Source organism: Staurois parvus, unplaced genomic scaffold (assembly GCF_062004578.1).
Source record: "Staurois parvus isolate SC_StPar_1 unplaced genomic scaffold, SC_StPar_1.0 ptg000390l, whole genome shotgun sequence".
NCBI classification, from domain to species: domain Eukaryota; kingdom Metazoa; phylum Chordata; class Amphibia; order Anura; family Ranidae; genus Staurois; species Staurois parvus.
In genome coordinates, this window is record NW_028318186.1 from 12,846,719 (window position 1) to 12,873,800 (window position 27,082).

The 27,082-nt window shown below is 44.9% G+C and overlaps 1 protein-coding gene and 2 pseudogenes across 1 annotated transcript in view; 1 reads left to right on the top strand and 2 right to left on the bottom strand.

Moving 5' to 3' along the window:
- LOC149455707 (cytochrome P450 2A4-like) overlaps window positions 1–6,857 on the bottom strand; it is a 62,911-nt gene extending 56,054 nt beyond the window's left edge. Inside the window, exon 1 of the mRNA XM_089686105.1 lies at window positions 6,588–6,857. The gene's annotated coding sequence lies outside the window, so the exon portion shown is untranslated. The remainder of the gene's footprint in view (window positions 1–6,587) is intronic.
- On the bottom strand, window positions 965–18,418 carry LOC149455708 (uncharacterized; annotated as a pseudogene).
- Window positions 7,924–8,038, top strand: LOC149455709 (U2 spliceosomal RNA; annotated as a pseudogene).
- Window positions 18,419–27,082: the final 8,664 nt, after the last annotated feature.

The following is a 27,082-nucleotide window of genomic DNA, read 5'->3' on the forward strand; positions in this document are numbered from 1 at the left end:
AACTGGCGCTATCTGGGAGGGGCGCTAACACTATCGGAAGTCGCCAGCGACACTGATATAGTGATCAGTAAAAATTGATTCACTGATCAGTGACACTTGTGACAGGGCAGTGAAGGGGTTAACTGGGGGGGCGATCAAGGGGTTAAATGGGATTACTGGTGTACTGGCGGGCAATCTGGCACTATCTGGGAGGGGCGCTAACACTATCGGAAGTCGCCAGCGACACTGATACAGTGATCAGTAAAAATCGCTTCACTGATCAGTGACACTGGTGACAGGGCAGTGAAGGGGTTAACTGGGGGGGGCGATCAGGGGGTTAAATGTGACCTAGGTGTGTTCTAACTGTAAATGTGTAGTGTTTTACTCACGTTTACTGTGTCTTCTTCTCTGTCTGGAACGGAATGTGTCCAGGCAGAGAAGAATGACATCATATCCTGTCCTGTGTAAATGTCAACACAGGACAGGATAGGACAGGGACCGATCATCTGATTTCAGCCAGACATCACTGGCTGAAATCTAATGATTAATCCCTCCGGGATTGAATGGTGTCACCCGCGGGTCAGCGGGAGCGCACATGTGCCCCCTGCCGGTGAAAACGTCGGGAGCGCGGAACCCGTTTTAAAACGTGGTTTTGCGCCCCAGTACCGCCCTGCACACGTATATACAGTGGCAGGGCAGCAAGCGGTTAATTAAACACTTAGGTTCCATATGTTACCATCAATATTCTTGGTTTTTTACAAAACAATTTATAGGCCATAAAAAAATTCCAAAGTGATAATAAAATTACCACAATAGAAATAACCAATACAGGGTGTATCAAAAAATTCAAGACTTGTGTTGCAGAAGGAGAATGTCCAGTAAATAAATCCCACCAATGGTGTGAAGTTGCATCAGCTATGCTAGAGCCCACCTTGACAAGGTTATCTCTAACAATAGTAGTCCCTATTATATACAATGCAATTGATTTGTTTAGCAATTTAATATATGTTTTTTAACTTCAGATGATTGGTTAATAATCTTTTCCAACTTTAATAGGCTAAAGTCCCAATTAGGCACTTCTCAACTAATATGTCTCCAATATGTTTGTACATCCACTTCAGTGTCCGCTTTAAAAATAAAAATGTCATTTTCCCAATGTACTATTGTCATATTACTTACACACTCTGAAAAGGGACTTGCATATTCAGTACGGCGGGCACGTTTGTGATCATACAGTTTGGGGTGCAATTTCAATCATATATTTATATGTCAAAAATAAAATTGTCCATATACAAATATTTACAGTATTTTGCAATAAACAATGTTCATATAAAGCAGACTGCAACTTACATAGCTTTCCCTCTAAAGTATTATCACAGAAGGAAGGATCATGCGTTCTATTTTCACCATTCACATATGTGCCATAAAATTCCGGAGCCCAATAATGTAAATCTCTGGGAACTCCTAGAATCAAAGGCATTACCACAAATTTGCACATTACACTAGATTTGGTCACATTATACATATGGATTGTTCCCGAACAGAATGTGTCATTGCAAACCAATGAGATTCCAAATGTACTTTGGATCAATCGATTGATTAAACACGGTCCTCCATATTTGTTCATTTCCAGCCATCAGCATGACCTGAAAAACTCCTTTCTGTTATTGTTGATATATAGTTTGCAGTGAACATACTGTCCAATTTACAAAATTAGCAACATTTTAATCAAAACCATAATTGAATATATTAGAAGCAGCTTATAAATTGGCCATTATAGTATCTACACCGGCACTTATTCTGGCTGGCTGCCATATAGTGGGCATCCATCTAGCTTATAATGTTAAAGCATCATTTAATTTGCTACCAGCATTATGTAATCTATTGGCTAATGTTTCTATATCAAAACCATTCAAAGTCCCTGTTAATGTCCCATAACCTCCAAGCATGGTATCATACCATGCCCGTTTAGTACGTGCAAGCTTTGGACAGTTCATAGTCCGTGGAAAAACAATTTGAGCATGTATTATAGTCTTTTGGGCATGTTGCCCCACTTTTTCACATGTAGAAGGCAATCTTTTAATATGTCCAAGGTCAATATGAGTAGTGCTTGAATTTACAAAGAATACATACTGACCCCACTGTGATCTTCCTTGGATTTCACTGACATTGGTACAAATCATAATGATTGTCTCATTAAGAGCAAACTGAAAGACAGTACTTGGTTTAGTCTTAGCGGTACAGTTTCTTGTTACAGACCTCCTATTTGCAGCTGACAAATAAATGAAGCTTGCTTCCTGTTGGCAACAACTAACATTTACTCGAGCTGTTATATTCACTTTTCCACTGTCTTTATGTAATGCATACGTCGGACGGTATCTGCTTCTAGCCGGATCAGGAGCCCCAGCTCACATACTTCCATCGAAGGTAATATTCAAAATATTGCAAGTTTGATTGGCAGGACAAGAAAAAGAATCCTGTTGCCAGTTTTTGGTTGAGTTTTTCCATCTCAACCCCACTTTACTTTGATGAGTGTCAGTCACTTTAGTTCCTGGTGTCCAGGCTTCAACGGATAAAGTGGCTGACCACCCGATACCAAGGATTCCAAGGACGATGACATGTTTTAGCTTGATCTGTAATCAGAAACAAATTTCAGCTCTATTCTCTCAAATAAAATGTTTCCTGAGGAACATATTCCTATTTTTCTATTCCAGGTCTCATGATTAACAGGGTTTGGTCCTTGCCAACTGCTATTACTTCTGCAGGTTCCGGGGGACCAGATGCCCCCTGTACCCAAATTTTAGCCCCCACCTTAACCGTGTTAGTAGAGCCAAAACCTTGGTCTCCTCTAACCTTTAACTTTGTTTGAGCTTCGCCTTCTTTAATGTTAGCGATATACAAAGGAATCAAAAACAATTGAGCCACCCAGTCCTGGGCTGGCAAGATCATGGGCAATACCAATACCTCCATACCAATAATATATTCTTTTATAGGAACTATCAGTAAAGGGTATTTTCTTAAAGGTAAATTCCCAATGTTTAAGGTTACTTCAGTTTGTACACCTTCAGTCACCTTCCCCCTAACCCTAATATTTTTACTCGGGGTCCTTTGAATTTCTTTGGATTACCATAAATTAGAGTAGCCTCCACCCCCCGTGTCTACTAATGCTAGCACTATTTCTATATTACCCCCTTTCCAATGGATACTCACCTGTACATACAGTCTATCTTTTTTTTAAATCCATATGGGGGCTTGGCTGGCTACTCATGCCAAATTATCCTCTTGCGATCTTAACAGATCTTTGGGGGAGCTGAGGCTGTCTGAATTTTTTAAAGCTACCATGGTTGCTATTTCTTCCCAGGGATAGATTTTCTGAAATTTATCCCAATCAGGGAAATCTCCTACACCCGTTTTCCCCTTCTCCTGTTCCCTTTCCTGTTTCTTGTCTACATCCTTATGTTCTTTTAATCTTCTGCACTCTTCTTATCAGCCTTCCTTCCTGACAGCACTTTTTGCTTATATAATTTCCACAACACTTGTGTATCTTTCCCATCAATGTGTTCATTAGGAACTACGGCTTTAAGTAAAGACTGGAACATATCTTCCCAGGACAAGTGATTATCCACATTCCCCTTCTGAGGGGGAGGTGAGTTATTGCTCTCTCTCTTATCTCCAGAGGAGGAAGATTTAACCCAATAACAACATACACATCCGTTCCATTCTGATTAAACACTTCTCTCATTCTTATCAATATAGTTAAATCTGGGTTCTTTAAAGACATGTTACAAATACACATGCAAAGTTTAGCAACAACATAGAATACGAATGTTAGCAAAAAAAAAAACAAAATCAGCATATCTACTTTTTTTAAACCATCAAGCTTATAAACCATTTACCAAGTCTCTATGGTTCTCTATGATTTCATAGCAGTCTGGGGTCTCAACAGATATGTTATGTATTCATATACAACACTCATAGTCAGTAGTGAACTCACACAACTCGGTCAATGCTATACCCATTTGTTCTATTTTCATTTCATTCATGAGCACCCGTTTCCTATGTTTTAGTGCCGGCCTCAGTTTTAATTCTCCTACATAACTTAACACAAGAATCCTTGTCTAATGATGCATGAAAATCATAACACTTTATCCATTTACTAAGATATTTCACATTTTTTTCCTTGTCTTGCTTGGGGCAAGATCTCTCTGTGCCCCTTATTCCACTGTATCCCCAGGAATTTCATTACCTGAGACGGACCTTGTATTTTAGCCGGATGGATTTCCCAGCCTTTGGTCCTCCGGGGCAATCATCCCAATCATCCTTAGATAAAGAATCCCACACATCAGCATCCCACTTATCAGAATTCCAATCCACTGATGCTGAGGCTATTGTTTTAGGAACCTTACTCTTATTAACTCTTCCCTTCCTCTTTCTGTATTTATTTTGGGCAACTTTTACTGCAGCCTTCTCTGCAATATTCTGATAATGCTCTAGTTTATCTTTCAACAATTTTTGCCCACATTGCAAAAGAACAATTTTACCTTCTTGTCCTTCTTGTCTTCTGCTCTAGTTGATGGTAATCCTTCATTACCTGATGTAATTTCTTATGAATCTTCCTGTATGCAGTTAGCAAAATCCAACTGCGTCTGCCTAAAGCTACTGCATCACCTGCCTTGGCAGGGACCCCCTTGAGTACATTTACAACATCAAGGGGTTCGATACCTAAAGCTACTACATCACCTGCCTTGGCAGGAACCCCCTTGAGTACATTTACAACATCAAGGGGTTCTGCCTCTTTTAGTTTACTCTCCCATGATTCAGCCAAACCCTGTGTAACTAATTCTCTAGCAACAATATTATATGGAGCCTCGGTCTAGCTGGGTACCTCCACTTTTTCCTCACTTTTGTCTTTATTCTTCTTCCTAAACATTGTTAGTTCTCTTCAAATGGGGATGTTAGTTATATGTTTCAAAATTTTGGAAATGTGCCAAATGGGCGTGACTCTGGTCAGAGGTTCCCCTCCTTTACTAGTTGAACCTCCCAAAGTTCTTTCCCTCTCTTAACATCTATGTCAAAAATATACTAATTCAAAACTTTTGGCAAAGTGCCAACAGGTTCAAATAAAACATCTGAATGCACACTTTCAATTTCTGTTCTTAATTTTTCAATATCACGTTCCGCTGTCCTATAAGCATTTGAACCTTATTGGCAAAAAGTCAATTTTTGAGATTTTGCACAAAGACTCTTCTGCGCAAAAGAGGTCTCCGCTGAAAATCCCAAAACAAAATAATTTAAAACAACAAAATTTTCCCCAAATTATCCTTATTATTATGTTTTACCTGCTCAAAATTAAGTCTGTGACTCACTCACTATCATTCTAGATAGGCAAAGATTGTCTTTTTAGGTAAAATAAAAAAAGTATATTTATTGATATTTAATATTCCCTATTACAGGTTATAGCTAATCATATATAGAATAAATCATAAAGAGTAAGCATCAATACATCACCGGATATTGTAGCATCACCCTTCGCCTTGATTGGGGGACTTCCAGCAATCGGCGAGGAGGAAACTGGGAGAAAACACCGCAAGACACATCTGTCACACCAAGATTAAGTCCCGTTTTCTCCTCAGAAATCCCCCCTTCTTATAAGACAAAATTGTTATTTCACATGTGTATCTGCGCAGTAGATAAGTTCCAGCGTGTGAACACAGCATGGGTTCATGCTCAGTTGCTTGTTCTCATGGTGTGCCCTATCTCATAACAATAAGTAGTAATTTCAGATAAAACCAGTTTCATTCCCTTCTGCACAAACGAATCTGAACTGTAATAACCAGTTATTCCGGTAATAAGGAAACCAAGTGTTCAATTATAATCTTTACATTCACTCTTATACAAACTTGTCACACTCGTATCACACATGGCATACTGAAAGCCCAGGCATACTGACATCCAGAAATTTTGCACGTTGCTTTTGAACTTCTATGGAAAAATCTGGAAATAAGGATACTTGAACATTATAAACCAACAGGTTACCCTTGCTGCTGGCCTTAGAGAGAATAATATCTCTGTCCCAATAATTGAGGAGTCTAAACAGAAAAGGCTGAGGAGGAGCACCAACTGGTAGAGAACATGCTGGGACAGTGTGCACGCTTCACTGAAAACATGGGGGAGAGTGCATCACTGCCAAAGGTAGAGGTCAGCCAGGCTTCAATAAAGGCTACAGGATTTTTACCCTCAGCATGCTCTAGTATGCCCACTGCATGCACATTGTTGCGGCGTAACCGATTTTCCAAATCTTCTGATCAAGAGCCATTAGTAGAAGTGATCGATTGCACATATTGCACATCCCTGTGTCATAGTTGCCAATCATCTTCCAAAGTGCTCACTCTCCCCTCCAAGGCTGCAGTGTGATCCTGCAGTTTCTGCATATTTTGACACACCAGGGTCAATTCCACAATTATCCCATTCACCTCCCCAGTAAGAAACGCAACAGATGAAGTGCATGTAGTAACCGCAGAGAGAATCTCTCTAAGGGTGGGTTCAGGATTATCTTCAATAGAAACAGCAACCTATGTCCAATGAGACTGGGATGGTGGGATACTCACTGCGGAACTGCCAGTCTTCCAGTGCAAGAGGGATCTGAGTACAGCCTGCACAGTCTAAGTCTGAAGTTGTTTTTAGGAAGTTTCCCTGGTGAGCGGCCTGGCAAATAACTTTCCTTCCTTCCCCTGTTTAGCCATCTCGGAGCAGGAGAAACTGCACCAAGTGAAAGCAGAGAGGGCAGAGCACACCCTGGGGACCAAAAGTGCCGTTCAGACTGGAGAACGAGGTGCCAAACAGGATAAACGACAGGATGCACAGCGGCGCACACTAAGCACACGTACTACTGCACGAGTATAAAACTGGCAGCCCTCCAGTTGTTGCCAAACTACAAGTACCATGAGGCATTGCAAGATTGACAGTTACAAGCATGACTCCCAAAGGCAGTGGCATGATGGGGCTTGTAGTTTCGCAACAGCTGGAGGGCCACCAGTTTGACACCCCTGTCCTACTGCATACAATGCTGGCCATGCCCCCCTTACTTCCTTTTTTAATGCTCCTGATGTGCTCTTATATCCTAAAGGCCAGCATTCTTTTTGTTCTACCTATCTATTGCAAGCTGCATTCGTATTCTATACAATACACCACCCCCTCTGTTCTACAAGTTATGCAGTCACGTATAGCATACTGTACTCCCGTACTGTGAGATAGAAAAGTTTTCCTTTTGAAGATATTTTTTACGCTTTTACATCCAAAGCATCTGCCGCAGGCAAAAAAAGCCTTTTCTCGTAAAAAAAAAAAAAGACACAATACTATTAAATTGAGGTGGATCCACAACATTCCTCACCAACCTGTCTTTTAGACTAAATGCTTTTTTTATAAATAAATTTGGGATTTGGGGGTACTACATTATTCAACCATTTGTCCAGAATCAAAATGCCCCAATGTTTCCTTATAATGTGTTCCACTTTCTTATACTGGTAGTTATTATTATTATTTATTATTATTAGACAGTATTTATAAAGCGCCGATAGTTCTCTCAGCGCTGTACATTACAAAGGGGGACAGAACATGTGACAGAACAATACCAATACAATGCAAAACATGAGGGGATCGAGGGCCCTGCTCTTTCGAGCTTACAATCTAGAAGTTATAGTCCAAAATGATTGCTGCTAAGTAATCCTTATTCTCAATATTTTTTCTCTCATCCCGGATTAGATCTTTTCTATCTATCCTGTCTACACGTTTCTTTTTCTCTTCTAAAAAAGCTTTTTCATATCCTTTTTGACAGAACATCTCACTAATTTTTGTGGCTTCTCTATTATATTCATCTCCTTCTATATAATTCCTTCTGATCCTTGTGAATTGCCCTGTAGGGCTATTCATAAGCCACATTTTGTGATCGCTTCTCGGCCTTTTGGCTAAGATCAAGTGTAGTATCTGTTCTTATCAGTGTCCAGTGGGGGTGCTACCGACCATTCTAGTTTACGGGGATGGTTGTTGTACAGTACCCTCACTGGTATGATGGGGGTCCGGAAGGCTAGTACCGGAGGGACAGAAACCAGGGAGCGCCATGATTCGTTCTGGGGCCTTGGGAGTAATTCCTCTGGGGAGACCGGAAAGACCCAGTTCCTCCTGGTTTGAGCATGCTACCTTGGTCTGGCCTGGGGCTGAGGAGGCAAAAAGTCCGCAAACTCAGTGCCCCCTGAGGAGACGCGCTCAGGGGTGTCACTAGTAACACTTGGGTGTGGGACCCCACGGTGTGAAGATGACACATGGCCACTGTTTTTACACTCTTTTTTGCACAGCGCCCTAAGGACCAGGTCTTTTGGCTAAGTCCAGGGCAATTTTTGCTACGGGCCTCAGGGCCTGGTCTGTGCACTATTAGGCACGGTACCACTTTTTTATTTTTATTCTATTTATTTATTCACTCCCACGTTTTGTCACTTTTTGCTTTCTTATGTGTGTGTTTTTCACGGATGGAGGGTGTGGGTCCTCGGGCCTTACCTGAAGTCTAGGGGGAGGATGTGTGGCCATACGGTTCCTTCCTCCCCTGATCCCTAGGGGGTTTTCTCTTCGGGAGAACCCCCTTGCCTAGTACTGGATGTCCGGCTTCGGCTGGGCATAAGGAACGGTGGTCCACCAGGCCTTTTGGCCAGGAGGACCAAATGGGAACCTTGTCCCTGTCAGGAGCTTCGTGCCCCGGGGGATCGGGTGAACGGTCCAACCCTTTCGGGGGTAGGACAAACACACCCCTAAGTGCACGTTTTTCGTGTGTGTGTTTCTGCACTTGCACTTTTTTGCGGACACTTACGGGTTTTTTCGTTACAGTTCCACGTTTGCGGACTTAAAAAAAATTTTGTGATGGCAACTATCCATGGTTATGTAACTATTTCTTTCGGTGGGTTTGAAATATGTTTTGGTAATAATTCTCTCCCCCTGTTTATACAATACGAGATCCAGGAAAGGTATAGATTGCTCACTGATTTCCCATGTTACTGCAATGTTCTTTTGATTGTTGCTCAGCTTCATAATAAATGCTTCGAGGGATTTGCTATTTCCTTGCCATATTGCAATGATATAATTTATGAAGCAATGGTACAGGATACATTACCTGGGTTTATTGTCAAACACTAAAAATAGGGGGGGATGTGAAAAGAAATTTAAAAAAAAAGCGGTTACATTATGAACAGAAAGCGATACTCAAAATTACTCAAAAAATTATGCTTTATTACAAAATTTTATGTATAGACATTTCAGGTCAATACCTCAGTTAGCCATCACCTCAAAATGAGACAGTACATAAAGTATGACCTAAAACCATTTAAAAACAGACGTCATTACTGGTCATATGTAATAAGGTGCTGTAGATATAATGACACATGGTCTAGTACAGTGTTTTTCAACCTTTTTTGTGCAAAGGCACACTTTTTTCATGAAAAAAATCACGAGGCACACCACCATTAGAAAATGTTAAAAAAATTTACCTCTGTGCCTATATTGACTATATATAAAGTAATTCTCTTGAATAGGAATCAAACACAAAGAAATTATTTTATAATTACTTTATTATGAAATAATAAAGTATTTTATAATTGGACCCGGGGGCCGGACCAAGAGTAGATGAATGATGTGTATGTGTCATCCATAGTAAGTATAGTAATATTCCCCCATAGTAAGCATAGTAATTAATCCCTCATATAGTATTTCATCCCCCCATATAGTATTTCATCCCTCATATAGTATTTCATCCCTCATATAGTAATTCATCCCTCATATAGTATTTCATCCCCCCATATAGTAATTCATCCCTCATATAGTATTTCATCCCCCCATATAGTATTTCATCCCCCCATATAGTATTTCATCCCTCATATAGTAATTCATCCCTCATATAGTATTTCATCCCCCCATATAGTATTTCATCCCCCCATATAGTATTTCATCCCCCCATATAGTATTTCATCCCTCATATAGTAATTCATCCCTCATATAGTATTTCATCCCTCATATAGTATTTCATCCCTCATATAGTATTTCATCCCCCATATAGTATTTCATCCCCCCATATAGTATTTCATCCCCTCATATAGTATTTCATCCCTCATATAGTATTTCATCCCCCCATATAGTATTTCATCCCTCATACAGTAATTCATCCCTCATATAGTAATTCATCCCCCATATAGTATTTCATCCCTCATATAGTATTTCATCCCCCCATATAGTATTTCATCCCTCATATAGTAATTCATCCCCCCATATAGTATTTCATCCCCCCATATAGTATTTCATCCCCCCATATAGTATTTCATCCCTCATATAGTAATTCATCCCTGATATAGTAATTCATCCCCCATATAGTATTTCATCCCCCCATATAGTATTTCATCCCTCATAAAGTAATTCATCCCTCATATAGTATTTCATCCCCCAGAGTACTATTCCCCCCCCCCCTTCTAGTAAGCCAAGTCCCCCGTGTCAATTCACTTACCTTTTGCGTTCCTCTCGCTGTCTTCCCGCGCCGTTCGGGTCTTCAGGGCGGACTGTGAGAGGAGCCTAGCTCCCCTCCCCTCACGTTCGGCACGCTGCCCCGCCTACACACATCCTGACAGCCACATCCGCAAGCCGGATTAAAAGGTCCGCGCGGACTTTTGGGGCTGCCAACCGAGAGGAGGCAGGGGAGCGGCCGACCGAGAGGAGGGAGGGGAGCAGGCGCCCGGCACACAGAAGAGCCGCATTAGACTGGGTAAAGAGCCGCATGTGGCTCGCGAGCCGCGGCTTGCCGACCACTGAATCATTAGATTCTAATGATTGGTCTATTTGTGAGCCGAAGCCACATGTTACAGATGAAATTGGAATTTTTCCCACGGCACACCAGACAATATCTCACGGCACACTAGTGTGCCGCGGCACAGTGGTTGAAAAACGCTGGTCTAGTATATATGCAACACTGACACAAAGGTTAGACCACCATGTAGGGAGTGTTTCAAAAAATTGTACAATACGGCTAAGCATAAAATTGCAGTGATAATGCTATAATTAAGTGATAGCCAGATCAGATGGTAATAATGATGGACATAGTAAGCAAAAATAGGTGGTGAGATTTCAAACAGCAACAGTCATGTCTATAATACTAGATAAGATGAACTTGATAACCATGGTAATATCACCATATAACTTCCACCATGTGTAGTAGAAATGGTAGGGCCCTGCCAATGTCTAAAGGGGTTTTTCACCACTACATGCGAGCTAAATACCTCCTTTATAGTAATAATGTGATGTAAAATGCAGGAGCATCCGTGCCTTTTAGTAAACTTAGGGTGCTATGCACCTTTCAGATTATGTAACATGATGTCCCCATCCTGTCACTTTAACCATTTCAATACCGGGCAATTTTACACCTTCCTGCCCAGGCCATTTTTCACGTTTCAGCGCTCTCACAATTTGAATGACAATTGCGCGGTCATACAACATTGTACCCAAACTAAAATTTTATCATTTTCTTCACACAACTAGAGCTTTCTTTTGGTGGTATTTAACCACCACTGGGGTTTTTATTTTTTGCTAAATTAACAAAAAAAGGCCAAAAAGTTTAAAAAAAAAAACACATTTTTCTTTGTTTCTGTTATAAAAGTTTACAAATAATTGTTCTTCATAAATTTAGGCCGAGATGTATTCTGCTATATGTCTTTGGTGAAAATAACCCAAATTAGGATGTATTTTTTAGTTTGTAGGAAAGTTATAGAGTTCACAAACTATGGTATAGATCTGAAAATTGATCAATCCTGAAGTACTGACAGCTAATCTAATTTTTTGAGGTCCAAGAATGTCAGAATAGTACAGATATCCCCCAAATTACCCCTTTTGCAGAGTAGACAGTCTGACGTACTTCATAAGAGGAATGGCAAGTTTTTTTGAAGTTGTATTTTTTTTGTCATAATTTTTCGGAAAATGAAAAATAAAAAATTAAAAAAATTATTTTCACTATTTTTTTTTTACATACTGTCACCAGTGCAGTACAACATCATCATATAACTGGCATGGCGGTGATCAGGGACACTGACTGGTGACAGTACGAAAAAAAAATATATATATTTTTTTTATTTTTTTCATATTTTTAATTTTTTTATTACTTTTTTTTTTTTTTTTTTAACCACTTGCCGCCCAGCCACTGTAGATATACGGTGGCAGGGCAGCACTCACAGGCAAAACCACGTTTTAAAACGCGGTTCTGCAAAACAGGTAGGGGGCGCACGCGAGGCGCGTGCACGCCCTACCTGTCCCGCGGGTGTCATCAGCGGGTCCCAGCCGCCAGGTCACGGCCAGTGATTACCGGCTTTTTGGCCTCGATGAGCTGTGATTACTGACAGATAACACAGCTGCATTGTTTACACACAGCCTTGTTATCTGTCAGTTGCTCAGCTCCTGACAAGCTGCAGAGGGTTTCTCTGCCTCGATCAGCTCCCCCCTCCCCCCCCCCCTCCAGCACACACCCCCTCCCCCTAGTAAAACACTCCCCTCACACAGTGAACACTAAAAATGTTAACCCCTTCCTCCCCATTGCCATTTGTACAGTTTCATTGGTTTTTTTTTTCACTGATCACTGTATTGGTGTCACTGGGGATGTCAGTGACCCCAAGTCAGTTCCCCCCCAGTGTCAAAATGTCCGCCACAGTCCCGCAGTCCCGCCATAAGTCGCTGATCGCCGCAATATGTCGCTGATCGCCACCATTATTAGTATAAATAAAATAAAAAATCCCAGTATCTTTCCCGCCATTTGTAAACGCTATAACTTTCATGTAAACCAATTAATTTACACGTATTGGGATTTTTTTAGCAGAGACATGTCGCAGAATGCATTTTGGATGAAATTTGTGCCAAAATTTGATTTTTTTATTTTTTTTACTGGACATGTTTTATAGCAAAAAGTCCAAAATATTGTTTTTTTGTCTCAAAATTGTCAGCCTTTTTTTTTATAGCGCAAAAAATTAAAAACGCACAGGCGATCAAATACCACCGAAAGAAAGCTCAATTTGTGGGAAAAAAAGGATGTAAATTTAATTTGGGTGCAGTGTTGCATGACCGCGCAATTGTCAGTTAAAGTAACGCAGCGCCATAACACAAATCTCTTCTGTAACCGCTTCCTTACCACCCTACAGCAGAAATACTGCTACAGGGCGGCATGGGTACGCAAAATCACATATATATATACGTAATTCGCGCTCCCGTGGTTTTCACACCCCTCCCAGATAGCGTCATATTGCCCGACAGTACACCAGTCATCACATTTAACCCCTTGATTGCCAGGAGCACGCCCATGTACAATAAACCTCCATTGCTAGTATAGTGTCTGAATGGGTCAATATCTTTGATCAGGTCAGCACTATACCAGCGTTCACATTAGTATAGCGTCCGCAAAAACGCAGCGTTAGCGGGATCAGCCCCTGCACCTGCCAACACCTGCGTTAAGCCCCTACGCTTACCCCCCCTTCTCCCCCAGCAAGTGCAGTGTCAGTAGATCACTGTCACTTGATTCATTGCACACAAAACCGCAGTGTTCCCAGAATCAGGCCTGATCTCTGTTAGCACTTGTCAGTAAATTTTGATGACTCTCATATGCAGCAGAGTGCCAGTACTAGTGCCGCTCTACCTTTTGGTGAACTGGCGAGTACCAGCGGTCTAGTACATCCTGGTCTTTCACATACCTCCTTGATTTTTGGAGCTGTTTTTCACGGAATATCTGTATGCGTTGATTGTGGATCAAAGCAGTCTATATGCACAACAATTTATCGCCGCCAACCCAAATTCAAACCTTGCCAGACCATTCGCATAGAAACTCATTACGGTTTTCAAATGTAAATTTTTTTTGGGCCTAACCCTCAACATGGGCATTACTAAAAGAAATGAATTGCGGTTGTATTGGTCCGCAGACCCCATTCATCATATGCCGTGTTCTCTGCTGCCATGGCCAGGCATAGATATGAGAGTATAATGTGTTTTATGCATTTCAGCGACAATACACTCTGTCATCCTCGGGGTAACCCTGAATTTGACCGGCTCCACAAAATTCAGCCCCTCGCAAATCACCTTACCCTAAAGTTTGCAGATGTCTATACTCCCCAGCAAAACATCTGCGTTGATGAGTCCCTTATTAATTTTTCTGGCCGCCTTGCATTCAAACAATTTCTCCCCTGCAAGCGTGCCAGATATGGGGTCAAGATGTAGAAGACCTGTGAGAGGGCAACAGGCTATACTTATAAGTTTTGGATTTACGAGGGAAAAGATAGTCACGTGGAGCCCCCCGGATGCCCAGACTACATGGGGAGCAGTTTGGGACTTGGTGTCATCATTTCTCCATACGGGGTACCACTTATACGTGGACAATTTTTATTCAAGCGTGCCACTATTTAGACATTTATTCAATCTTGGAACTGGCACTTGTGGCAAAGTGTGACCTAATGTGTGCCCACCATTAGAAGTGGGTGGATGCAGGGCGGTATATTCTAATGGTGGGCATACCACACACTTTTTCTGGCAGATATTTCTTCTCATTTTTTCATTCAGTCCACAGGCTGCATACAAAAAAAAAAGAACATAGCATATATACCCAACAAGGACCAGCGACGTACTGGTACATCACTGGATTTGAATGGTTATACCAGGATGATGCCTACAGCTGCAGGCATCATCCTGGTATCGTTTTTTTCAGCCGGTGATCGACTTTCACGTAAAAGCAATCCTAGTGGCTAATTAGCTGCAAGATTGCTTTTACAAGCAGTGGAAGATTATGTCCCCCCTCCCCCGCTGCCTTCCACGGCCTTCTCGGGCAGTTTCGTGCCATCGGGGGAACCTGAGAATGCAGCCGGTGTTTCTGCCAGCTGACCATAGAGCTGATTGGACACCAGAATGATGCCAATCATCTCTATAGTCTAAGAATTCGGAAGCTACAAGCATTTCATCACTTCAGTTTCGCAGGATATAAACAGCGCCATTTGTAAATTGGGAAAGCATCTGATCACACCGATTTTGGTTTGATTAGATAATGTAAGAGCAGAGGAGATATCTAGAGTCTGATAGACCCCAGATTTCTCAAAAAAGAATATGTGACAATGCCCATTGAAGTTATAGGGGTTATTTACATTCCCTGTTATAGCATTAAAAGTGATTAAAAAAAAAAAAAATGAATGGTACAATGTAAAAATAATTTTAAAAAAATCAAAATAACTATAAAAAAAAAAAAAAAAATTGCCCCTCCCATGTGTGCACACCTGTGTGCACAAGCCTTGACTCTGTGCCGTTATGTAAACAGAGGTTGAACCATGCATGTGAGGTATTGCCGTGAACGTCAGATCAAGGGCAGTAATTCTAACAGTAGACCTCCTCTGTAAATCTAAAATGGTGGCTTTTAAAGGCTATTAAAGCGCTGCCTATGGATATTAAAAATGTTTGCAGTTTGTCGCCATTGAACGTGGCATGCGCAGTTTTAAAGCATGTCATGTTTGGTATCTATTTACTCGGCATACCATTATCTTTTATATTTTAATTGGCCAATATATTGTGTTTTTGTGCATTAAAAGTAAAAAAAGTGTATTTTTTTTTTAAAAATTGCATTTGAAAAATCGCTGCGCGAGTACTATGTGCCATAAAAAATTGTAGTACCCACCATTTTATTCACTAGGGTGCCTGCTTTAAAAAAATATATAATGTTTGGGGGTTTAAATTAATTTCCTAGCAAAAAATACTGATTGTTTTCATGTGAACAAAAAGGCTTGGTCTTCAGGTGGTTAGAAGAGTGAATGAAGTGTGGCATAAACTTCTAATGCTGGGCATAAAACGCCCCCACCCCCCAATATGACCCCTTTTTGGAAAGTAGTCACCCCAAACTATTTGCTAAGAGGAATGTTGAATCAATAGAAGAATTTATTTTTTTACCACAAGTTTTTGGAAAATGACAAAAATTATTATTTTTTTTTTTTTTACACAAAATTGTCACTTAAATTATTTACTGCTCACACATGCCATGGTTATATGTGGAATTACTCCCCAAATTACATTTTGCTACTTCTTCTGAGTATGGGGGTACCACATGTGAGAGACGTTTTGACAGTCTAGCCAAGTACAGGACCCCAAAATCCAATAAGCACCTTCAGGCTTTTAAAGGGCTTTATTTCCTCATTACACTTCCAGGCTACCTATCACAGTTTCGGAGGCCCTGAAATGCCAGGATAGCACCTAACCCCCCCAAATTACCCCTTTTTGGAAAGTAGACACCCCAAGGAATTTGATAAGAGGCATGGTAAGTATTTTGCAGATCTCATTTGTTGCCACAAGTTTTTGGAAAATGAAGAAAAAAAACAAAAACATATTTTTTCTGTTCTTTTTTTATATTTCAAAACCTTGTGAGAAAAAATGAGATCTGCAAAATACTCACCATGCCTCTTTTTAAATTCCTTGGGGTGTCTACTTTCCAGAAAGGGGTCATTTGGGGGGGTTTGGGGCTATCCTGGCATGTCAGGGCCTTCGAAACTGTGATAGGTAGTGAGGAAGTGTAATGAGGAAGTTACGCACCTTCAGGCTTTCAAAGTGGTCATTGGATTTCAGGCTCCTGTATGTGGCTAGGCTCCCAAAAAGTCTCACACATGTGGTATCCCCATACTCAGTAGAAGTAGCAGAATGTATTTTGGGGTGTAATTCCACATATACCCATGGCTTGTGCGAGAAAGAAATCATTTAAATGACAACTTCGTGTAAAAAAAAAAGAAAAAAAAAGTTTTTGTCATTCTCCAGAAACTTGTGGAAAAAAATAAATCTTCCATGGACTCAATATGCCTCTCAGCAGATAGCTTAGGGTGTCTAATTTCCGAAAAGGGGTCATTTGAGGGTGTTTGTACTATTCTGGTATTTTAGCACCTCAAGAAATGTGATGGGCAGTCAGAAAGTAAAAGCTGTGTAAATTCCATTATCTATACCATAGTTTGTATACGCTATAACTTTCACAAAAAGCAATCAATATACACTTATTGGGATTTTTTTAACCAAAAACATGTAGCAGAATACATTTTGGCCTAAATATATGATGACATTTTAGTTTTTTTAGATATTTTTTATGATCAAAATGAGAAAATATTGTTTTTTTCAAAAAAAAAATTTTTTCTTCAAAAATTTTCTGGTTATAGCGCCAAAAATAAAAAGTGCACAGGTGATCAAATACCACCAAAAGAATGCTCTATTTGTGTTAAAAAAAAGACATAAATTTCATTTATGTACAATATTGCATGACCGCGCAATTGTCCGTTAAACTAGCGCAGCGCTGTATAGCAAAAAAATGTCGTAAATTGCAGTATCTATACCATAGTTTGTAGACGCTATAACTTTCACACAAAGCAATCAATATACGCTTATTGGGATTTTTTTTACCAAAAACATGTAGCAGAATACATTTTGGCCTAAATTTATAACCAACTTTGAGTTTACTATATATTTTTTATAGCTGAAAGTAAAAAATATTGTTTTTCTTCAAAATATTTGGTCTTTTTTTGTTTATAGCGTAAAAAATAAAAAGCGCACAGGTGGTCAAATACCACCGAAAGAAAGCTCTATTTGTGTGAAAAAAAGGACGTAAATTTCGTTTAGGTGCAGCATTGCAATTATCAGTTGAATTAGTGCAGCGCCAAGTAGCAAAAAGAGGCCTGGTCATTAAGGGGGGTAAATCCTCTGGAGCTCAAGTGGTTAAGATTTTTTAAAATATTTTACTATGACCAAAGTAGTACAATGTTACCATAGTAACATTGTACTACTTTGGGGAAGTGATCAGTATTTTTTTTTTTTACACAATTTCCTTATAGCAAAGAATTACTTTGTTATAAGCAAGCATTTACCTGAATGACATCGATTCATGCAGGGTTTTTTTTTTTTTTTTTTTGTGCTTAGCTGTGATTTGGCCACAGCTAATCACATGACATGTGCATGTGACCTGCTGTGACCATTCACAGTTAGGCACTAGTATACAATGGATGGCATGAATGAAGCCATCCATTGTATACAACTGTCATGTGACCTGCTGTGATTGGTCACAGCAGGTCACATGGTACCGGCAACGGGGGGCGGTATTCAGATCTGTCATCGGCCGTGTCCGAGGTACACGGCCGGTGACAGATCGCGCCGCTGCGCTGCTCTGCATCCGCACAAACTGCGCATGTGCGGGAGGACGCCAAATGGTGTATACCCCCGGATTTGCGGCCGCCAAATGGCTATAGGCCAGGCGGCTAATGGTTAAATAGCAAGGCAATGGTAGCAATACGCCGTGTTCCTTTTGAACATGTTATGTAGCACTCACCACCCATTCCTTAGGTGATAGTCTGGCAAAGTCTCTCTCATCAAAATACCCACTCATGGTCCCGGAGGCAGCCACTAGAGATGAGCGAAGTATTCAAAAATTCGATTCGACTGATTCGGCGAATTCGTGGAAAAATTTTGATTCGAGTCGAATATATTCGCTGTGAATTTAACTTAAAAAAGGGTGTTTCTAGGCTTCAGAGAGACTTAATATTAGTGCAGAACACTGTACCTTTAATTTAAATGCCCTTGGAGTCTGCTGGGGAAGAGAAATAATACTGTCAGTCAGTATGTCATGCAGATGAGTGCCGTCGATCTTAGAATCACCGCACACTTCACTCATTTGGGCAGTCACGGGGCCAAAACCAGAGTGTGGAGCTACAGTGTGGCGGTGGAGGCAGCAGCAATGGGAGGCCATACAGCACCCTATGACAAAAATGGAAACCACCAGCAGTGTGAGGAGACCTGAAAGTGGCACATGGCAGAGTGTGGCGATAGAGACAGCAGCAATGGGAGGCCGTACATGGACCCATGACACACTCTGGACCTGGCAGCAGCATGAGGAGGCGGTACAGGGGCCCATGACAGATTACGGGCCTGGCAGCAGCATGAGGAGTCGGTACGGGGGCCCATGGCAGATTACGGGCCTGGCAGCAGCAATGGGAGGCCGTACAGGGACCCATGACACACTCTGGACCTGGCAGCAGCATGGGGAGGCGGTACAGGGGCGCATGACAGATTACGAGCCTGGCAGCAGCAACTTGGAAAGGAGGACGTTCAGCTTCTGCACCGTCGGGTGCATGCTCGCAAACTGTTGTCTCTTGGAAACGGATTCCAAGAAAGACTGCTGACGGAATCCGTGAAGAGGAGTAGCAGGAGAAGGAGCATCTGAACGAGCGGAATATGCCAACAAGCGACAACAGGGGCCCATGACAGATTACGGGCCTGGCAGCAGCATGAGGAGTCGGTACGGGGGCCCATGGCAGATTAGGGGCCTGGCAGCAGCTATGGGAGGCCCGTAATCTGCCAGCACCCTATGACAAAAAATGGAACCCACCAGCAGTGTGAGGAGACCTGAAAGTGGCACATGGCAGAGTGTGGCGATGGAGACAGCAGCAATGGGAGGCCGTACAGGGACCCATGAGAGACTGTGGACCTGGCAGCAGCATGAGGAGGCGGTATAGGGGCCCATGGCAGATTAGGGGCCTGGCAGCAGCTATGGGAGGCCCGTAATCTGCCAGCACCCTATGACAAAAAATGGAACACACCAGCAGTGTGAGGAGACCTGAAAGTGGCACATGGCAGAGTGTGGCGATGGAGACAGCAGCAATGGGAGGCCGTACAGGGACCCATGACAGACTCTGGACTTGGCAGCAGCATGAGGAGGCGGTATATAGGGGCCCATGGCAGATTAGGGGCCTGGCAGCAGCTATGGGAGGCCCGTAATCTGCCAGCACCCTATGACAAAAAATGGAACCCACCAGCAGTGTGAGGAGACCTGAAAGTGGCACATGGCAGAGTGTGGCGATGGAGACAGCAGCAATGGGAGGCCGTACAGGGACCCATGACAGACTCTGGACTTGGCAGCAGCATGAGGAGGCGGTATATAGGGGCCTATGGCAGATTAGGGGCCTGGCAGCAGCTATAGGAGGCCCGTAATCTGCCAGCACCCTATGTCAAAAAATTCAACACACCAGCAGTGTGAGGAGACCTGAAAGTGGCACATGGCAGAGTGTGGCGATGGAGACAGCAGCAATGGGAGGCCGTACAGGGACCCATGACAGACTCTGGACTTGGCAGCAGCATGAGGAGGCAGTATATAGGGGCCTATGGCAGATTAGGGGCCTGGCAGCAGCTATAGGAGGCCCGTAATCTGCCAGCACCCTATGTCAAAAAATTGAACACACCAGCAGTGTGTGAGGAGACCTGAAGTGGCACATGGCAGAGTGTGGCGATGGAGACAGCAGCAATGGGAGGCCGTACAGGGACCAATGACAGACTCTGGACTTGGCAGCAGCATGAGGAGGCGGTATATAGGGGCCTATGGCAGATTAGGGGCCTGGCAGCAGCTATGGGAGGCCCGTAATCTGCCAGCACCCTATGTCAAAAAATTCAACACACCAGCAGTGTGAGGAGACCTGAAAGTGGCACATGGCAGAGTGTGGCGATGGAGACAGCAGCAATGGGAGGCCGTACAGGGACCCATGACAGACTCTGGACTTGGCAGCAGCATGAGGAGGCGGTATATAGGGGCCTATGGCAGATTACGGGCCTGGCAGCAGCTATAGGAGGCCCGTAATCTGCCAGCACCCTATGTCAAAAAATTCAACACACCAGCAGTGTGAGGAGACCTGAAAATGGCACATGGCAGAGTGTGGCGATGGAGACAGCAGCAATGGGAGGCCGTACAGGGACCCATGACAGACTCTGGACTTGGCAGCAGCATGAGGAGGCGGTATATAGAGGCCTATGGCAGATTAGGGGCCTGGCAGCAGCTATAGGAGGCCCGTAATCTGCCAGCACCCTATGTCAAAAAATTGAACACACCAGCAGTGTGTGAGGAGACCTGAAAGTGGCACATGGCAGAGTGTGGCGATGGAGACAGCAGCAATGGGAGGCCGTACAGGGACCCATGACAGACTCTGGACTTGGCAGCAGCATGAGGAGGCGGTATATAGAGGCCTATGGCAGATTAGGGGCCTGGCAGCAGCTATAGGAGGCCCGTAATCTGCCAGCACCCTATGTCAAAAAATTGAACACACCAGCAGTGTGTGAGGAGACCTGAAAGTGGCACATGGCAGAGTGTGGCGATGGAGACAGCAGCAATGGGAGGCCGTACAGGGACCAATGACAGACTCTGGACTTGGCAGCAGCATGAGGAGGCGGTATATAGGGGCCTATGGCAGATTAGGGGCCTGGCAGCAGCTATGGGAGGCCCGTAATCTGCCAGCACCCTATGTCAAAAAATTCAACACACCAGCAGTGTGAGGAGACCTGAAAGTGGCACATGGCAGAGTGTGGCGATGGAGACAGCAGCAATGGGAGGCCGTACAGGGACCCATGACAGACTCTGGACTTGGCAGCAGCATGAGGAGGCGGTATATAGGGGCCTATGGCAGATTACGGGCCTGGCAGCAGCTATAGGAGGCCCGTAATCTGCCAGCACCCTATGTCAAAAAATTCAACACACCAGCAGTGTGAGGAGACCTGAAAATGGCACATGGCAGAGTGTGGCGATGGAGACAGCAGCAATGGGAGGCCGTACAGGGACCCATGACAGACTCTGGACTTGGCAGCAGCATGAGGAGGCGGTATATAGAGGCCTATGGCAGATTAGGGGCCTGGCAGCAGCTATAGGAGGCCCGTAATCTGCCAGCACCCTATGTCAAAAAATTGAACACACCAGCAGTGTGTGAGGAGACCTGAAAGTGGCACATGGCAGAGTGTGGCGATGGAGACAGCAGCAATGGGAGGCCGTACAGGGACCCATGACAGACTCTGGACTTGGCAGCAGCATGAGGAGGCGGTATATAGGGGCCTATGGCAGATTAGGGGCCTGGCAGCAGCTATAGGAGGCCCGTAATCTGCCAGCACCCTATGTCAAAAAATTCAACACACCAGCAGTGTGAGGAGACCTGAAAGTGGCACATGGCAGAGTGTGGCGATGGAGACAGCAGCAATGGGAGGCCGTACAGGGACCCATGACAGACTCTGGACTTGGCAGCAGCATGAGGAGGTGGTATATAGGGGCCCATGGCAGATTAGGGGCCTGGCAGCAGCTATGGGAGGCCCGTAATCTGCCAGCACCCTATGTCAAAAAATTGAACACACCAGCAGTGTGTGAGGAGACCTGAAAGTGGCACATGGCAGAGTGTGGCGATGGAGACAGCAGCAATGGGAGGCCGTACAGGGACCCATGACAGACTCTGGACTTGGCAGCAGCATGAGGAGGCGGTATATAGGGGCCCATGGCAGATTAGGGGCCTGGCAGCAGCTATGGGAGGCCCGTAATCTGCCAGCACCCTATGACAAAAAATGGAACACACCAGCAGTGTGTGAGGAGACCTGAAAGTGGCACATGTTTGAGGCATGATTCATGGCGGATTTAGTCAGTTGTGTCAGGAACTGGTGGTTTGAAATCCAGACTAATCCACGCCTGATTCATTTTCACAAACGTGAGTCTCTCCACACTTTGGGTGGACAGTCGTGTCCTCCGCGGAGTTACAATACCTCCTGCCGCACTAAACACGAGCTCCGATGCCACGCTACTGGCCGGGCATGACAGCTTTTCAAGGGCAAATTCAGCTAGTTGGGGCCAAAGGTCAAGTTTCGTTGCCCAGTAGTCAAGGGGATTGTCTACCTCGGTTGGCAGGGTGCTGTCCAAGTAGGCCCAAGCCTGTTGTTTGAGGTCCTGCTCCAGGTCCACCTGATGCTGCTGCTGCTGCTGCTGCGGCTGGTTAGTAGTTTCCTCACTGCGCTGGTGAAGAAAGCTACTCATCATCGACTGCAGACTGAGGCAGCCGCTGCTGGTGGAGCTGCCACTGCTCCTACCACCCCACCCCTCCCCTGCTGCCATGGCAGCGGAACGCGAGCGCACAGGGCCCACAGTGTCTGAGGATGGACGTTGGCACACAAAGGCAGAGACCAACTGACTGCATAGGTGGTTTTTATGGTACGTTATTTTGGCCTCCCTCTCAGCAGGTGTGAAAAAGGCCACCATTTTTGAACGGTAGCGAGGGTCCAACAAGGTGGACAGCCAAAAGTCATCCCTCTGTCTGATGGTTATTATTCGGCTGTCGCTACGCAAGCAAGCGAGCATGCTATGGGCCATTTGTGCCAAGGAATGCGAGGGACTCCCTGCCTCCATCTCCACAGCATACTGCCACAGTGCGTCTGGGTCCTCTGTCTCCTCCTCCTCTACCAGATGCTCCTGCTCCTCCACTCCTGTCCGCTGAGTGGAAAAACCACCCATTTCACTCAATAATTCCTGAGCACAAATGTCCTCCTCTACCTCCTCCTCTTCTTCCTGTCCTGCCCCCACAGGGGTCATGTGGCGTTGAGATCTGTGCGCCACGTCTACCGCACCCTGACCAGCCATTGTTAACAGCATTTGTTCCAGGACGTGCAACAGAGGAATGACGTCGTTCATCCCATAGTCCTGCCGACTCACGAATAGCGTGGCCTCCTCAAAGGGCCTGAGCAAGCGGCAGGTGTCACGCATGAGCTGCCAATGGCTGACATCAAAGTTACACAGGGGAGTACCTTTATCCGCTTGTAACATCAGGAAATCGGTGATGGCCTTTCGCTGTTCGTAAAGGCAGTCTAACATGTGTAGGGTTGAATTCCACCTTGTTGCAACGTCGCAGATCAGGCGATGCTGTGCAATTCCGTTCTGCCGCTGCAGCTCAAGGAGGGTGTGCTTTGCGGTGTAGGAATGGCTGAAATGCATGCAAAGTTTACGTGACATTTTAAGGATGTCTTGCAGTGGGATGGTGGATTTTAGGAACCGCTTGACAACCAGATTGAACACGTGAGCCATGCATGGCGCATGGCACAACCTTCCTTGACGCAGAGCAGACAACATGTTCTTTCCGTTGTCGGTCAACATGGTTCCGATTTTGAGTTTGCACGGAGACAGCCATCTGTCGATTTCTCTGTTCATTACACTGAGAAGTTCCTCCCCTGTGTGACTACGTTCGCCAAGGCATACCAGGTGCAGCACAGCGTGACACCGTTGCGCCCTGCACATGTGATATGCCGGTCGGGTAATGGGACTTGGCACGGGGGTGGCGGCTGAGGACACGGCGGAAGAAGAGGTGGTAGAGGCGGACATCTTTGCCGGACCAAGGACGTGCAAACGTGGAGGCAAAAGCGGCGTGACCTCTCCAAGTTGCTGGTGCGGCTGTGACGGCACCACGTTCACCCAGTGGGCCGTAAATGACATGTACTGTCCCTGACCGTAGTTACAGCTCCACACGTCGGCGCTGCCGTGCACTTTGGCAGTGACCGACATGCTCAAAGACTGGCCCACCATCTCTTCTACATGTGAATGCAGGGCTGGCACTGCCTTTTTGGCGAAGAAATGCCGGCTTGGCACTCTCCACCGCGGCGCGGCACAAGCCATCATTTCTCGGAAAGGTGCTGAGTCCACCACTTGGAAAGGGAGGGACTGCAGCACCAGCAACTTGGACAGGAGGACGTTCAGCTTTTGCACCGTCGGGTGCGTGCTCGCAAACTGTTGTCTCTTGGAAACGGATTCCAAGAAAGACTGCTGACGGAATCCGTGAAGAGGAGTAGCAGGAGAAGGAGCATCTGAACGAGTGGAAGATGCCAACGAGCGACAACTCCCCTCAGCAGAGGTGTTGGAGCCTTGACTGGCTGATGGAGGGCGATTGACGTCAGGTGACGGAGCAAGTAACGGAGCGGGTGATGGAGCGGGGGCTGGGGCGGGCAGAACCGCCGTATCTTTATCACGGTTTTCCCAGGCCACCAAATGGCGACGCTGCATATGCTGCCGCAACGCTGTAGTCCCAACATGGGCCACGCTTGACTTTTTGGCCACATAGTCGACATACGGCTACGTTTACTTCCTCGGGCGGCTTGACAAAAAATTGCCACACCGCCGAGTAGGAAACTTTGCCCCCGATACTCCTCACTGGCTGACTGCTGCTTCCTCCGTGCACACCGGCACCACTACTGGCCGTGGTGGTAGGCTGCAGTGGAGCTGGTGCTCTACTCCGTGGCCGTTTGGCTCCACTGACACTGCTGCGACCCTGCTGCTGTCTCCTGGGCAACCCACCGACTGTTTTGCTCGCTGCCAAGCTGCCACCCTCTTCTCCTGATGATGCGGAAGAAATTGCCTGATGACGACGAGGCTGCCAAGTGCGATCAACCTCCTCATCATCAAGTAGGGTCTCCGCCTCACTACTAGCCCCCTCGGCTGCGTGTGGGTCAGGAGACAGACCTGTCTCTAGACCGGCTACCGAGCCACTCTCCTCGCCACTACTTCTTCGCCTGGCTGCTGAAAAGGCGGATGTCTCCCCCCCTTCCTGACCGCCCTCTGTTAGCTCTTCCTCACTGTACAGTGGGGCTGAGCCCACAGCATGCGATACTTCGCTTGGTGAGGGAACACCAAAGGACAGGGGCAGGTAGAGGACACGTGATTTCAGTGGGCTTGGTCCCGGGCCATGCCAACTAACGGTTGTGTCTGACGTACCCACCGACCGTTGGCTGTAGGTGTCAGAGGTGACCTGGGAAGAGGAAGACGACCGAGCCAACCAATCGACGACGGCAGGGTTGTCGGTGGAGACAAAACCGCTGGATGACACCGGGAGCACTGGCCTCTGGCTGCGAATAGTGCTGCCTCGACCCCTTCCTCTGCTGCCACGTCTGCTCGCTCCTAAAACATTGCCTCCTCTGCCACTCCTCTGCATGTTGTCTGACATACTCTTTAATTCAACGATTCTGTGTCCCTGAGTAACAATTCTGTGTCCCTGAGTAACAATTCTGTGTCTGTCCCTGAGTAACAATTCTGTGGCCCTAAGTAACGGTTCTGTGGCCCTCAGTAACAATTCTGTGTCCCTCAGTAACAATTCTGTGTCTGTCCCTGAGTAACAATTATGTGGCCCTAAGTAACGGTTCTGTAGCCCTAAGTAACAATTCTGTGTCCCTGAGTAACAATTCTGTGTCTGTCCGAGTAACAATTCTGTGGCCCTAAGTAAAAGTTCTGTGGCCCTCAGTAACAATTCTGTGTCCCTGAGTAACAATTCTGTGGCCCTAAGTAACAGTTCTGTGGCCCTCAGTAACAATTCTGTGTCCTTGAGTAACAATTCTGTGGCCCTAAGTAACGGTTCTGTGGCCCTCAGTAACAATTCTGTGTCCCTGAGTAACAATTCTGTGTCTGTCCGAGTAACAATTCTGTGGCACTAAGTAACAGTTCTGTGGCCCTCAGTAACAATTCTGTGTCCCTAAGTAACAAATCTGTGGCCCTAAGTAACGGTTCTGTGGCCCTCAGTAACAATTCTGTGTCCCTAAGTAACAATTCTGTGGCCCTAAGTAACGGTTCTGTGGCCCTCAGTAACAATTCTGTGTCCCTAAGTAACAATTCTGTGGCCCTAAGTAACGGTTTTGTGGCCCTCAGTAACAATTCTGTGTCCCTCAGTAACAATTCTGTGTCCCTCAGTAACAATTCTGTGTCTGTCCCTGATTAACGTTTACGTGGCCCTAAGTAACGGTTCTGTGGCCCTCAGTAACAATTCTGTGTCCCTGATTAACGTTTCTGTGGCCCTAAGTAATGGTTCTGTGGCCCTCAGTAACAATTCTGTGTCCCTCAAGAAACAATTCTGTGTCTGTCCGTGAGTAACAATTCTGTGGCCCTAAGTAACGGTTCTGTGGCCCTCAGTAACAATTCTGTGTCCCTGATTAACGGTTCTGTGGCCCTAAGTAACGGTTCTGTGGCCCTCAGTAACAATTCTGTGTCCCTCAGTAACAATTCTGTGTCTGTCCCTGAGTAACAATTCTGTGGCCCTAAGTAACGGTTCTGTGGCCCTCAGTAACAATTCTGTGTCCCTGAGTAACAATTCTGTGGCCCTAAGTAACGGTTCTGTGGCCCTCAGTAACAATTCTGTGTCCCTGAGTAACAATTCTGTGGCCCTAAGTAACGGTTGTGGCCCTCAGTAACAATTCTGTGTCCCTCAGTAACAATTCTGTGTCTGTCCCTGAG